Source organism: Balearica regulorum, chromosome 3 (genome assembly GCF_011004875.1).
Source record: "Balearica regulorum gibbericeps isolate bBalReg1 chromosome 3, bBalReg1.pri, whole genome shotgun sequence".
In the NCBI taxonomy this organism is placed as follows: Eukaryota; Metazoa; Chordata; class Aves; order Gruiformes; family Gruidae; genus Balearica; species Balearica regulorum.
Genome location: NC_046186.1, coordinates 29,420,872 through 29,434,663, shown reverse-complemented (window position 1 = coordinate 29,434,663; position 13,792 = coordinate 29,420,872).

Sequence of the window (13,792 nt, the reverse complement as noted above, 5' to 3'; positions counted from 1 at the left end):
CATCATACCATATGACATTGTGCTCAGCAATGAAAAGCTGGGGGAAGAAGGAAGAGGGGGGATGTTTGTAGTGATGGCATTTGTCTTCCCAAGTAACCGTTACGTGTGATGGAGCCCTGCTTTCCTGGAGATGGCTGAACACCTGCCTGCCCATGGGGAGTGGGGAATGAGTTCCTTCTCTTGCTTTGCTTGTGTGTGTGGCTTTTGCTTTACCTATTAAACTGTCTTTATCTCAACCCACAAGTTTTCTAACTTTAACTTTTCCAATTCTCTCCCTTACCCGCAAAACCATGACAGTACAGAGGGTAGAACTGTATATTTAAATTCATTCAGGCACAAGTTGAATTGAAACCTTATCATCTACTACACCCTAAATAAGTATACTTCATTAAACGAATTAACAGTATATGCTCCTTTCTGTCTGAACAACACAAATGATCTACTAGGGAAAAGAGAATAAGTACATATGAGTACAACAAGTAAATCGGAGCGTTCTGTGTATGTAAACAGTGTAAAGCAGAATTTATTTTCATATTGGACAGATTTACTGAGGAGATTAAGAGTACTGCAGTTACGGTGCAATAGCAGAAACACATCAAAAGATCTAGGTAATTAGGCTAATAAAGCTGGGGTCAAGTTTTAATCAGCAGAACTACAAAAGTTTAAAGTAATCATAATCAGCCAGTACAGACTTCTTTCCCATCTATAACATGCTAAAAATTGTTCCAGAGATAATCTTAAAGCTAATTTCCCTTAGGTTTGTTTTAAGATTCTGAGATTATCTGAGAAAGACCCTGAAGTCAGCAGATATAAAGATTTTTTAAAAAAAAACCCCAAGTGCATAATGTGGGCAAATATGTACTTTTTTTTGGTTTGTTTCTTTGACTTTTGCCAATTCATAAGTACAAATGAAAATAGCAGATAATTCATTTCTCCTTATTGATTTCTTTATATATATATATATGTGCTTTTTGTGCAAGCAATTAGAAAATTCAGAATCGGAGAATGACTTGCATGAATATTGTAAATAGTCTCAGATTACATACTAAATTTCCAAATTTTCCTATGGTATACGTCATTAAGTGATTTGCGTAATTGCATACTATGAAACTGCTGCTAGTTCCTCAGCAGAAATACTTGACAAGTCATCTACCAGGCAGGTTGAAATATTTGCACCCTGCAAGGAGGTTAGATCAATCTGTCCCTGGTGTACTTGAAGGATGTTTGTCCTTTTACCACTGTATTGCCACGGAGCACCTCTCATTGTAGTGTTAATGCATTTCAATGGCAGCCTGCTGTTTGGTTTAACCCCGGCGAATTTGGACGCTGTGCCCAAGGCACATCTAAACTCCCTTCCCAAGTTTAAGTGGAAATCCAAGGCTGTTAAGCTCTTCTTTCTGCAGCAGGCAGGGCCACATGCCTAGGGGTAACCCTGGAAAAATTGAAACGATTGAGGCATGATAGGCGTCTTTCTGTGTTTACCTTGGAAGATACGTGAACAAAGGCAAGGGCCATAAGAGGTTGGAAGCCATAAAAGGACAACGAGTTTTTCCCATCCTTCTGCTAAAATGGGGTTGGTAGGCAAATGTGAAAAGGCTCTTGAAGACTGACTGGATATGGAAGAGAAAAAGCTGTGGAGGGTGATAGCAAGTTACAAGAGGTAATAAGAATCAAATCATGATGCACTAGTCATTGTCCATGCTGACAGCAGATGGTAACCATCTAACGTTCTTCCAGCATGCGTTCATGGCCTCCTGAATTAGCATGGTTCTGGAATGAATTATCAAGACTTTGGTCTTGATAATTATCAGGGTGCTGAGGTGCCCAGTTACAGCTCTTCCGCCTGTGACACTGCTGTGTTGGTGAGTCAAGGAAAATCTGGTATATCTGCCAGGAATTTGCAAGGTAAATTAATGTGGAAAATCCCAGCTGCCACAGAAGATGGTGTTGGTGCTATAGTTTCAGAACATACTGTCAGGGATACTTGAGGTGGCGTATACTTTGTACAGTCTTAGCCCTTATTTTTCCTATGTCAGCTTCTGTTGTGCAGCTTCTTCCAGTTCACCTCAGAGAGTGCATCATAGCTAGACAGCATTACAGGGATAGCTGTAAGACTAGAATACTGTTACTAATGCTCGCATGACGTATTTTGCAGGATTAGAAATTCAAGCATTACCTGGATTTAATTTAATCCAGATTAATTGCTAATTATAGTCTGTAGGGCCAACTGCGGCCATAAGGTTCACTGGGAGGAGTGTCTTGCACCTGACTTGCTGGTCTCCCTCCCCAGACCTCATCACAGGTTATGCCCCAGCATGGGGTAGGTGTGATGAGCTGTGAGGTGGCCTTCCTGCTTGGTGCCATGCTGGAAGAGGCACAAGAGGCACAAGACACCACGGAAACTATTTTCTAGCTGCTGGGGCTGTTCACCCACTGCAACATCTGCCTTGTGGCAGCGTGTGACTGCCAGGGGAGTGAGCACGTATTGCTACTGTGGTGGTGAAGGAGGAGGAGGAGGGAAGGTGTATAGCGAAGAGCTAGGGGCACAGGAATTCTTGTTCTAACTATGGTCTTGTTTTGGTTCCAATTTAATATTCTTCGTCATCTGTCTAAACCCCTTAATATTATTCTGTAAGGTTGTTTGGTTTTTTTTGTTTTTTAATTCTATTACAGTGACAGCTGTATGCAGGAGCAGTAAAATAGCATATGCTTTGCAAGTAAAAGCTGGCCTATGAGGAAAGACTTTTGGCACAAGAATCTATTTAATATATGAAGAACAGACTGGCTTCCAGACTGGAAGAGAAATTCTATTTTTGGCAGAGAATGAAAGCAAAAAATAAAGCAATAGATAAAAGAAACAGAATGATTTCCAGTTACTCAGTAAGACAGAGGAAGCAATGGAAAGGATGAAAAAATATTTGATTCCTCTTATTAGGAATGATTCAAACTCAGAAGGACTTGGCTATTTGTGTAAGATTATCACTTTGACTCCTAGATTGAAGACTCTTCATGATCTCTTAATCAATGTTTTTTTATAATTTGAAAAGTAATTTGAAAATTTCAATATAGAAAAGAAATCATATGTGTTGACAGGAGTAAAATAAATAAAAGGTCTCTGCATTTTGTTTGCACATTTGATATATAAAAGAATGAGAACTGGGAAAGGTGTAATAAGGTCTGGCATTTCATTTTAATGCTGAAATTATGGAGAGCATATATCAAGGCATCATTTGAAGCACAAGTAGTGCTACAGTTTCAAATAATCAACATTTTTGACAACTGTAGGTATTATGAGTATAAAATAATTGCTTATTGCCTATTGAGAAGATTTCTTATACACGCCATTGATGTAAAAGTTAACTTCATTAACTTCTAATACATCTTAGGCCAATTTTTCAAACCTATCCTTGTCTGTGAGTACGATTTGCACCTACCTTTTGGCATCTGCAGATAGAGATGTGATGAGCACTTTGTTGCGGCGTGCCTAGCTACCTAACTGGAGTATAAATCACTGTGCAGTAAATGGAGGATACTGGATAAATATAGCCATACATGGTGAAGGCATACCTGTGAGAATGTGGGAAAAGAGAACCATATGAAGAAATTCTGAAAGAGCACCTAGCAGAAAGATAGATACTGTAACTCAGTAAGGATCAGTACAACTCCAAGGTCTAATAATTTTTATATTTTTATATTTTACTAGGTGGCTATATAAACTGGAATTTAATGATCTGAAGTCTTTTGCAAATCTTGATGATGAATAATATTTTAAATCAACTGTGAAGAAATGGTGAAGAAAAAGACAATTTGTGCAAGACAAACTACAAGGTTGTTTAATAATGATGGCAAGGCATAGTGTTAAAGGTAAAACCAGAAATATATCCTGTTGGTGAGGGAACACGTTAGGTTAGATTTTCCTGAATTGATTTTGATGTTTGAATTTCTCCTTCTGGTTTGTGATGCAGCCTTTAGGTACTAGTACAGAATGTTATAGATTTATGGGGGTGAGGGTGAGACTTAGTGATCTCCTTTTACTGGCCATGTAATTGCCAGCTTTGAAACTGGGGAGCTCAAGGGTCTTTGTTCTCAAAAGCTCCTGAGATAGGTCTGTAAAAAATCCATCTTAGATTGTATATCTGTACAGTACTGTGTAGTACGGATGTTTGTTGGCACTAGCCAGCTGGCACCAGTTTGGAAACCTCCACATGTTATAAGAATAAGTCTTTAAAAAGACTTTTATTTTTAAGGCTTCTGAAATTGGAGGAAACAATTTTTTTATTTGAACTGTTTTCTTTGTTATCTTTAGTTACCTACTTCAGCTGTCTTTGAGGGGAGGACTACTTTTGAAGCCAGTCAGGGTGAATAAGTGTCTTTTGGCATGCCTGACAGGATCAGAAATGGGAGTGGCCACATCCCATAAAATTTAGGTGATTAAAAAAAGTGATAAAACTATTCTGAGAAATTTTCCATGCCTATGAGCAGATGACAGGATGTAATCCTCCCTTCCTCCAGCCTGAGAAGCATTAGACACTATCCAAGACCTACCTCAGATGATACAAAATCTGTAGCCTCTAAAGTTTCTTTTGAACAATTTAGGCATTTCAGGGGACCCACAGAAATTAATAGCTGAAGGTAACCTACATCCTGGTTGATGCCCTGAGACCTGATTCTTTGATGCTTAAAACAATGTTAATTCGGAGTATACAGAAATTTCCCCTTCTGGAAAACCAGTTTGAATGGGAGAGGGGTATAAGGAGTGATAATTTTAACCACTTTGTTCCTTTTCTTTTTTTTTCCCTTTTATTTGTTTTTCTTTTTATTTTTTTAAAATACATGAATTAAAACCCTGACATCGGTAGGTGGAATCAGAAGTAGTTCTAAGCCATGATGATGGTGAAGTTGTGTGTATGCAGGTTGCTGGCAGCTCGCCCGCAGAGAGCTCCCCTGAATTGGCAGTGATTTGCCACACTAGCTGCTATCAGAGAAGCTGTATCTCTTTTTTTTTTGCTGCTGAAGAGCCACTAATGGGATAATGAGCAGTTTGCACTTTCTCATTACCACTTATTCATCATAGACAGTGCATACAAAGTATCTGTAGTTAAAGTATTAAGTGATCACTTTTGTGATGTTTGGTCTGTGTTATATTTCTGAATGACTAGGCTTTTAGATCAGTATTTGATAAACTATGGTTAAAGCCAAGTATATTTCAATTAAATAATTATGCAAACTCATGAAATCAGTTCTACATTCTAAAAGAAAGGGATCATTTTGTGTAAATCTCTGCTTCTCCTCGAGAAAACACCCTTATGAGTGGTTCTTCTGAGGCTCCCTTTCCAGTGATGCTACAAAGAACATAATAGCTATCAAAATATTAGACTACATGATACATACCCTCGAGGAACTGGGTATACTAATAACAATGTTAAATATGATTTTGTAGCCAGTATAAGCTGGAAAAAAAACATTTTTAGCACGGAGTTATGCTAATGTTAAGATTGAAACCACCTCAAGGCTTCTTAGGAAGGAAGATGAACTAAATTTTGCTATGCCTACCTGAAGGAATTAAAGATGGGAAAAGGTATTTCTGTAATCAAATGGAGAAGGAGGAGGGGAGGGAAGATGGGCCAAGCAGCCGACAGAGGAAGAGCCTGAGAGGCAGGTCTGCTCCAGCCCATCCATCTGCCAGGAACCAAGGTCAGTGGGCTGGGGGTGGTGTGGATGTTTCTTACAGGTGCTTCCCTGATCAAGCAGTAGTCATTACTCCATACTCTTTGACCGTTTGTTTAGTGGCCAACACCAAAATCTTCTGACCACCCTAATTTTCTGGGTCTATTAACTTGTGTCTTGATAGAGAAAGCTATTGCCTCATTTAACAATGGCCATTCACTCTGAGCACAGATAAGTAGTTATAAAAGATTTCTGTGTAATTATAAACTTTTCTGTTATTTGTAATACACTTACCTTTAATAGAAATGCCTCTTGTGTGGAATTCAATGATAAATGTAAAATAAATATTGTCTTCTATCTTCCCTTTTCTCTATTGGATACTACCAGAATACTTCTCCCTCTTAGGATTCCTTCCTCTCTGGGACTTTTTCTGGAGAAAGACTATAGAGACATTTGTTTTTATGAAGTGCTGCTCCCACATCCATGTGAAAGCAGGTTTTTGCAAAAGCTTACTGACAGAAAATGTCTTTCTGAATCCATATATAAAAGCCACTTTCTTTATAAAAACCTGGATATGCCTCATGCAGATACAATAGATTTGGCCTGATTTATCTTATTTGTCAAAGGTGGGAAGATGATGAGTATCAGTGAAGAAACTGCCCTTTGCAGTAGTCCATGTATTGTGGTAGATGTGACGTGGGCTTCCACCAGTTTCTGGATCAGATTCTCAGCTTCTCTGATCAGCACAGTTCTACTGAAACCAGCAGCCTCTCTCCTATTTCACTCTGTCCAGAAAACAAAATGAAACAAAACAACACTGTTTCTAGGAGGATCTAATAGGTACCTGAGATGGAAACAGCTGATCCTTCCAGTGCTAATGAAAAGATTATCTGTTACTAATGGTGTTTGCCAGACCAGTGCCTCAAAAACTACACTCTTTAGGGCACAAGTTGTTCTTTCTCATCTTTATGTTCTGTTTAGCAGAACAGAGTAGAACAGAATTCAAAGTAAGGTAGGAAAGATTTTACTTGCAAAAATGTAATGAAGTTCATTAAAAAATGTGTAAATGAGTTAGATGTACAATCATACAATAATGTAGGCTGGATAGCATCTGTGGTAGTCATCAGGTTTGGTATGCCACTTAAATGAGGGCCAATTCTGAAATTGTATCAGGTTACTCAGGGCCTTGTACAGTCAAGTACTGAGTATCTCCAAGAATGGAGATCCCACCGCCTCTCTGGGCAAGGTGTGCCAATGTTTGACCACCATTGTCGTGAAGAATATTTTTCGTGCTCTGACAAATGAGATTTTTAACCTGAAGTGTGTCTTGTTAAAATATTAGCTGAGGTTGTTCAGGCTTGCATTAAAAATGGAAAAAATGGAGAGCCAGAAGGCCTGTTTCTGCCTGGCCTCTGCTAGTTGGTCTGAGTAGTCCTGCTCAGAATTGTTCTCCTCCTGGCACAGCTCATCACAACATAGACTGACAAGCAAGTCTGCCATGGCAAGCTATAGGTCTGTGAAACCTGTATGTTGCCTAAAAAAGGGATCTGTGCAATTGTGCTGACTGTTGTGTGACGACAGTCGGAGGGCAACTTTTTTGGAAAAAGTATTCTGCAAGCAAAATGCTGAATTCCATCCCACCTGTCTTGCAGGAGCCCAGTCCTATAGAGTATGCTGGGTGTTAATTTTTTTAATGTCTGCTTGACAAAATGTCAAATCTTGTAAGTAAGCCTATTTCTTGAATTCTAGTAAACTTTCAGTTGTTTCCTGCTCTGCTCTGTGACAAGTGGGGCAGTTCAGAACAGGGGCAGTTGCAGAAATTGCACAGGTGGAATCACAAAGTTAGGACCTGTGGTCTTTCAGTGCCTCCAAGATGAAGAAGAATTTTCAGAATCATAGTTTGGTACTTGGGCACATGTATTTATGAATTTCACTGGAGATGCCCAAGATTTTTGTGAACTATAGCTCTTAACCCATAATCATTATTCTGATGGGGTAATTTTAACAAACTCTTTTTTATTTTTATTTTTTAGAAGTGTAAAAAAATTGCGAAACCTGCATTTTTGCAAAATTAAATGCCATTCTTAACATGATGCTTACCTGAGTTTATTGAGTGACCAGTTGTTGGGACGGGCTGCTGTAAGCACACACGATACGGTCATCCTGTAGCGTTATGTCAGCTAAAGCAACTCGAATGAATGAAGTGTCAGTTAAACGCAGTCCTTTGAATTCATGTTGAACCTGATAAATAAAAAAGCATAAGACAGACAATCTTAACTCTCTAATCTGTGAAATATTTTTAGAGATCTAATGCAAAAAAGGCCCCTTCCCCCAATTCTAATACAACCAGATCCACCAATATGTACAACATACAAGCACCTAGAATAACAGGCTAGTGCTGCATGTTGTTCTTGCAGTGTTCCGTGCCTTTCAAATCCCTGTCCATGTGCCTCAATAACATTCTGTTTTTATTATGCCCAATACAGGTTTTACCTCTAAGGAGCCTAACAATAGCTTCCATTCCAGAACAGAAATGGCTTGTTACAGGACAAAAGCCTTTTGTGAGGAGAAAAGTTGAGCAAAACAGTTTTATACTCAGTTGTCTTTGTTTCCAGACAGGCAGGCAGCTAGTAATGTGCATTTGTCAGTTTATTACTTCAACGCTGTTCCAGAAAGTGGTACTCCTGGCCACGGCACGTTGGGGTTGCTCTTTATGGTTCATCATCTGCGTGGCCTTCTGGGAAAAGAACTTTACAGCAATTCTGTTTTAACTAACCTTTATTGTACCTGTGCCTATAAATACGGGATGTCTTTCTACTAGATTTTTACTAGGTCATTTCTAATGGTGACCTGAACTAGAATGAAGTGGACATGAGCAAAAAGGAAGATCTTACTCAGCAGGTAAGAGACTGACTGGGAATGATTTCTGAGCAGATACACTGATATAAAACACTTTTTTGCATCCACTTCAAGATTTCAAGTGAGTGAATACTTCATTGTGGATCATGTGCAAGGCTCTTCATGCATGTAGGTTTGGCATGGTCTAATTCTGAAGCAAATGCAGGTCAAAGAAAGGCTTCTTGTTTAAGCTGAAAAGAAGAAAAAATGCTTTAGGAAGCAAATCTAACACATTTTAACTTCCTATGTCTTTCATTCATAACTCTGTCAAACATAACAGAAATAGAGGTCTCAATTTTGATTCTATTAATATTTGCAGGAAAACAGATTGGCTTCATTAATGTGAATGAAAACACTATAATTTGTGGACGACAGTCTGACCTGAATTAGAAAGTAACACTCTTGAGTCAGGCTACTGACCTAAGTGGAGCTGCTCAGTTTCTATATAAGTGTATTTTAAAACAGATTCTGGTCCTGAAGATGTAATATATACTTTCAATAAAGTAAAAAAATAATAACTGAACCTATTACTTTGAGTAGCATCCAGAAGCCATGTCTCATTGTGAAAACATGACATTAAGATGTTTCCTTAAAGATACTGAGAAAGATGTAATGTGGTTTGCAACGGATGGTGCAGGCAGACTTCCTGAGGCTACTAGACATTTTTATCAAGGTGAATAAATGGATACTTTGTATGCCAGAGATGCACCTACTCTGAGTCACTGACTACCTCCTAGACCATCTTTGTATATGAAATGAGTCATAGAAATTAGACATAAAAGTCTTGTAGATCATTAAGTCCATTCTGTTGCAAATGTCTTCCTGAGGATTAGTCAACTGTTAAATGGATCCTGCTTTTAGATCTCATTTACACTGCTGCAAATTGGAGATGACACCAGCAGGGTACTTTTGTGGTCCCAGATTATTGTGAAGGTAGGATCTGCTTCTTCATTTTGAGACTCTATCTTACTTTAGGGATATTTTCTTTTTTTTTTTTTTTACATGGTGCAGGTGGCATAGTCCAAGGGAAAGTATTTGCAAATAACCTTGCCACAGGGACATCTCTGCTGCTTTGAAGCAGCAAGAGAGTCAATGACTTTGAGGAGCTCATGTAATCATTGTGTATATAGTATGAAGGCTTTGGATGGGAGTGGCAGATAAAGGCAGATGTCAAATGTGAAAATAAGTGACACAATATTGTGAGCTAAACTCATTCTGTTCATTTTCACATGAAGTATGCTAATAATCTTGAGTATGTTTAAAAGTTTCAAAGAAGGAAGGCGACTGCTTCTGCTCCTAACATTACCACACATCTTCCTGTGAGCTATGTCAAGTTTTTACTTCACCTTCTCTAGCTGCAAAATAATCTTACATGTACTTAATATTTATGCTACTTGCAGGTCTTTCACTGGGAGGTTTTTGTAGCAGTAAATTACTTTGAGTACCACTTCATCAAACAACGTCACTGAGGGAGAAACTAATCACAGCAACATCTTGACATTATGCTGCGATCTTCATGTCTCTAGCTAACAAGCCACCGGTGTCTGTTTATTGTAGCACACACTGTTTTAGCACCGCGTGCAAGAGCCAAAACCCCTCTCTGTGCCTGGAGCTACTCCCTGGAAATGTCTGTGTTGTCCTCCCTACGACTCCATGGGTCAGATTCCCTCCTGGTACAAATCTGTGTAGCTCCAGTGACTCCAGTGAAGCTGCATTAATTCCCAGCAGCAGATAATTTGTTCCTGCGTCCTCTGCTCCTTCGCTGCCTGGTTACTGGGGGAGCAGCTGGGCAACGCTTTCCATCTGTCAAGGGAAGGGGCAGAGAAAGCACTTGGGCACAGGAGTACTTGCTTTATGGGCACTGTCGTCTAAGGTCTTAAGCAACGTCTCTTGTTAAGACCTGACTTCTAGTTTTTGAGATTCATTACTACACAAAAAGATTAATTAAACTTGACTGTACCAGCCTAGGGGAGCTGTAAAGGGAAACCTGGTAACAGTCAAAGTGGGTCACAGAAAGTTCCTCAGCATTTACGGTTCCGTGGCAATTGAAGTACTTTGAGAAACTGTGTTACTTTTGAAAGTAACAATGAGAATAATATCACATGTCAACATAATTTGAACAATATTTTTAGATTTTTTTAGATTGGAAACATTTAACTTCAGTTTTTCAACGTTGTTTTATATGATAGAAAAAACAAAGTCAAACCTAAGTGAAGCAGTTTAACTTTTCATAAATAAAAAATTCAGCCAACCAAACCATACATATTTTTGACTTTTCTGTTTAGGAGGATTTTTTTAGTTCCGCGTGTTTTTCTAATTCTTAGTTATGCCAGATTTTGACATTTTCATGTTTTTTGCAAAATTAATCTTTTGTTCTTGAAAAATCTTCAGCAACAACTCAGGAAGATCATCACAATTTGACCTCTTAATAATCAGTTAAAATAACGGTTAAAGTTGGTTAATGATCTGAAACAAAAGAGAAAATGAGAACGTGAGGGAGACCCCACTGCATTTTGCTGAGTGGCTGCATCACTTTTTTTGGGTAGCCAGTAGCAGTAACATTGGGTTATCTTCTTGATTAGATTTACAAAAGCTCCTGCTAGAGTTGCACCTTGCCTCTTTCACTTTTTTCTGTGACAGAAATCCTTCTGCAGCTATTCATCTACAGTTACTCAGAGCATCTTTTAAACTAACTCCCTTTCTCCCTTTTTTACCTTTCAAATGCTTTAGTGTGAGTTTCTTTTTCTCATTTCCCTGTCTCTTTGTCAAGGTTTATAAACCCTGATAGCATTTGCAGTCTTGCCTGAGGTGATGAAGCAAACAAAAAATAGGAGAAAAATAGAAGGTCTCCTCTGCAGCTCTGAATTTGTCTCATAGAAAATTACAGATATATTTTCAGTCACCTATAAAATCTTTTTAAGTCAAAAGTTCAAGAATTGCCTTGGATTTTCACCTGTGTTTCACACACCAGAAATCTCAGCACTTATTATTCCTCCCAAAGGCAACACTTTACATTTCCAAACGTTCTCAACTTGCCGATTGGCAGGTTTACAGATGAACTGCCTTTTGACAGTGCTGTATTTCATGATACAGTTAATGTTCCACTTCACAGCTTACACAAAGCCTAAAAGTGAATGCAAACTGATGAAGAAAAATTGCTTTAGATGTTTGTTTTCTGTGTTACCACAAGATATAAAATGCCTATCAGCTGTAGAAGCCTGATGGCATGCCAGAAGTGGTGTGTAATTGGGTTAAGTAGAGCAAGCAATTTCTGCACTGTGCTGAAATATTTGCTTGCTGGTACTGTTCTCTATTCTCTATTCTCTCCTCTTCCTACCTGCATGGTGCCTTAATATGCTGCTGTAATGCACACGTGTAGCCCTTATGGTCTGTTGATAGTCACAGAGGTCCAGACTCTTGTGTACCCCAAGTGATGCAGTAGGTATCTAGTGAAGACAAGCAAAGCTGTTATTTGTACGAGTTGAGATTATCCATAATGGGAAATGACATCTGATCCACCCCTACTCTTCCTGCCTACTGTAGGACGTGCGCTGGTCCACCTCTACTGAAACCTTACCAGGTGCAAACCCCCAGTGCAGAGGTGATCAGTGTACCAGCACGAGTCACAGCACTGGGGCAAGAAGTCCTGATGGAAATCAGAACTTGGGGGTGTACCGATACCTATCAATGACAACTAACATCTTTAGAAAGAAAAATCTAAATCTCAAATCTGTTGCATAATGTGGCCCACACTGTTCATATTTTGGACCTAACCCTTCTGGCAGGAATATTTGAATCACCACCTGAGTGTTCACTTGCTAAGAAAGAAGTAAATTTCAAAACTTTCAAGACTTCTGACTTAGGATGCCAGTAAATATCTGAAAACAAGCAAACAAAAATTGAATGATGCTGAAACAAACGTTGGCTGAAAGAACTTTCAAGTAGCTTTAGTATCTCCTGTTACTGTTGCCACACAGCAACAAAAATGTAGGAGCATTCAGCCATGAAATAAAAAATAATCATAACTTTTGCCATATTAATGCCATGACTGTTCTGCTTTCAGCACAGCAGGACACATGGCTCGGTGAAATGAAGTCATGATGTGCATCCAGCTCACTTGCACTGTAACTCTTTCAAGCTGCTATTTTACTTAATCATCCCTGTCTTCTGCAGAAAAAAGCTTGCTAGAAATAAAAAGTTAAAGAGATAATTTGTAATTCCTATTTCCTGGGTGCCCTCCCCTTCTGTGCCCCGGTACTAGGCCTTTTCTGATGGTAGTCACCACAGAAGCTACTAGACAAGGAAGGCTGTGTCAAAACTCATGCATATGACTGTCTTTAATATGAAGGGATGCTGTATTTGTATCTTGCAACAAAGCTAGCACTGTTTAATTCACTGCAAAAATTACTGTGAATGGTTTCTAAAAGGAAGTCCATCAATGTCTGAGTTTATTTAGAAATGAAGAGTCATTCTCCTGCACAAAGTCACAGTGTGCCTTGTGCTGAGGACCTTAAGTAATGCATAAGTTGTTCTTTGTATAAAGGTAAGAGTTTTGTTTATCTGAAGGTAAAAAAAAATCACTGTTTTTGTTTAACAGCAATAGGCATTGTATCTCTTTCAGACATCTATGATCAAAATGCAGCAATTTCTTCATGGAAAATAAACCCTTTGCAGACTGCTATAGACACATCAGTAATTAGAGTTCTATTGCAAATTAATGTTTCCATTAACAAATTTACAAGTGATCAGTCCTTATCCTGCTCATCTCTATTCAGAAGGAACGTGTTTTGGTAAGGGTTATAACGTGGAGATGGTGCCTTGTGTTCATGAAACCATTTAGAATGGCTAACACTAACAGGCAGTTTTCTGAGGTTTTGGTTTTGATACATGAACTACTCTTTGTCTGACTTCAGTATATAGGTGTTATAAAAAAAGGATGTGCTTGTCTTTCCTTCAGTTATTTTACTGAACATTTTTCAGAGACCTGCAGTAGGGACAACAGGCAAAAACCTAATCAAACATTAAAATTTTCAATGGTTATCTTTGAGCAAAGATAGTGGGAATATATCATAAAGCAGAAATGCAGATGGTGTTATGATTATGTTACTGGTTTCAAGTTATTCAAAGGAAACAAAAGAATTCTCAAAACTTCATAAAGTGGAAACCAGAATATTTTAATGATGGTAACTTCTGCCACAAAAGATATTTAAGTAAATATTTTTCATAA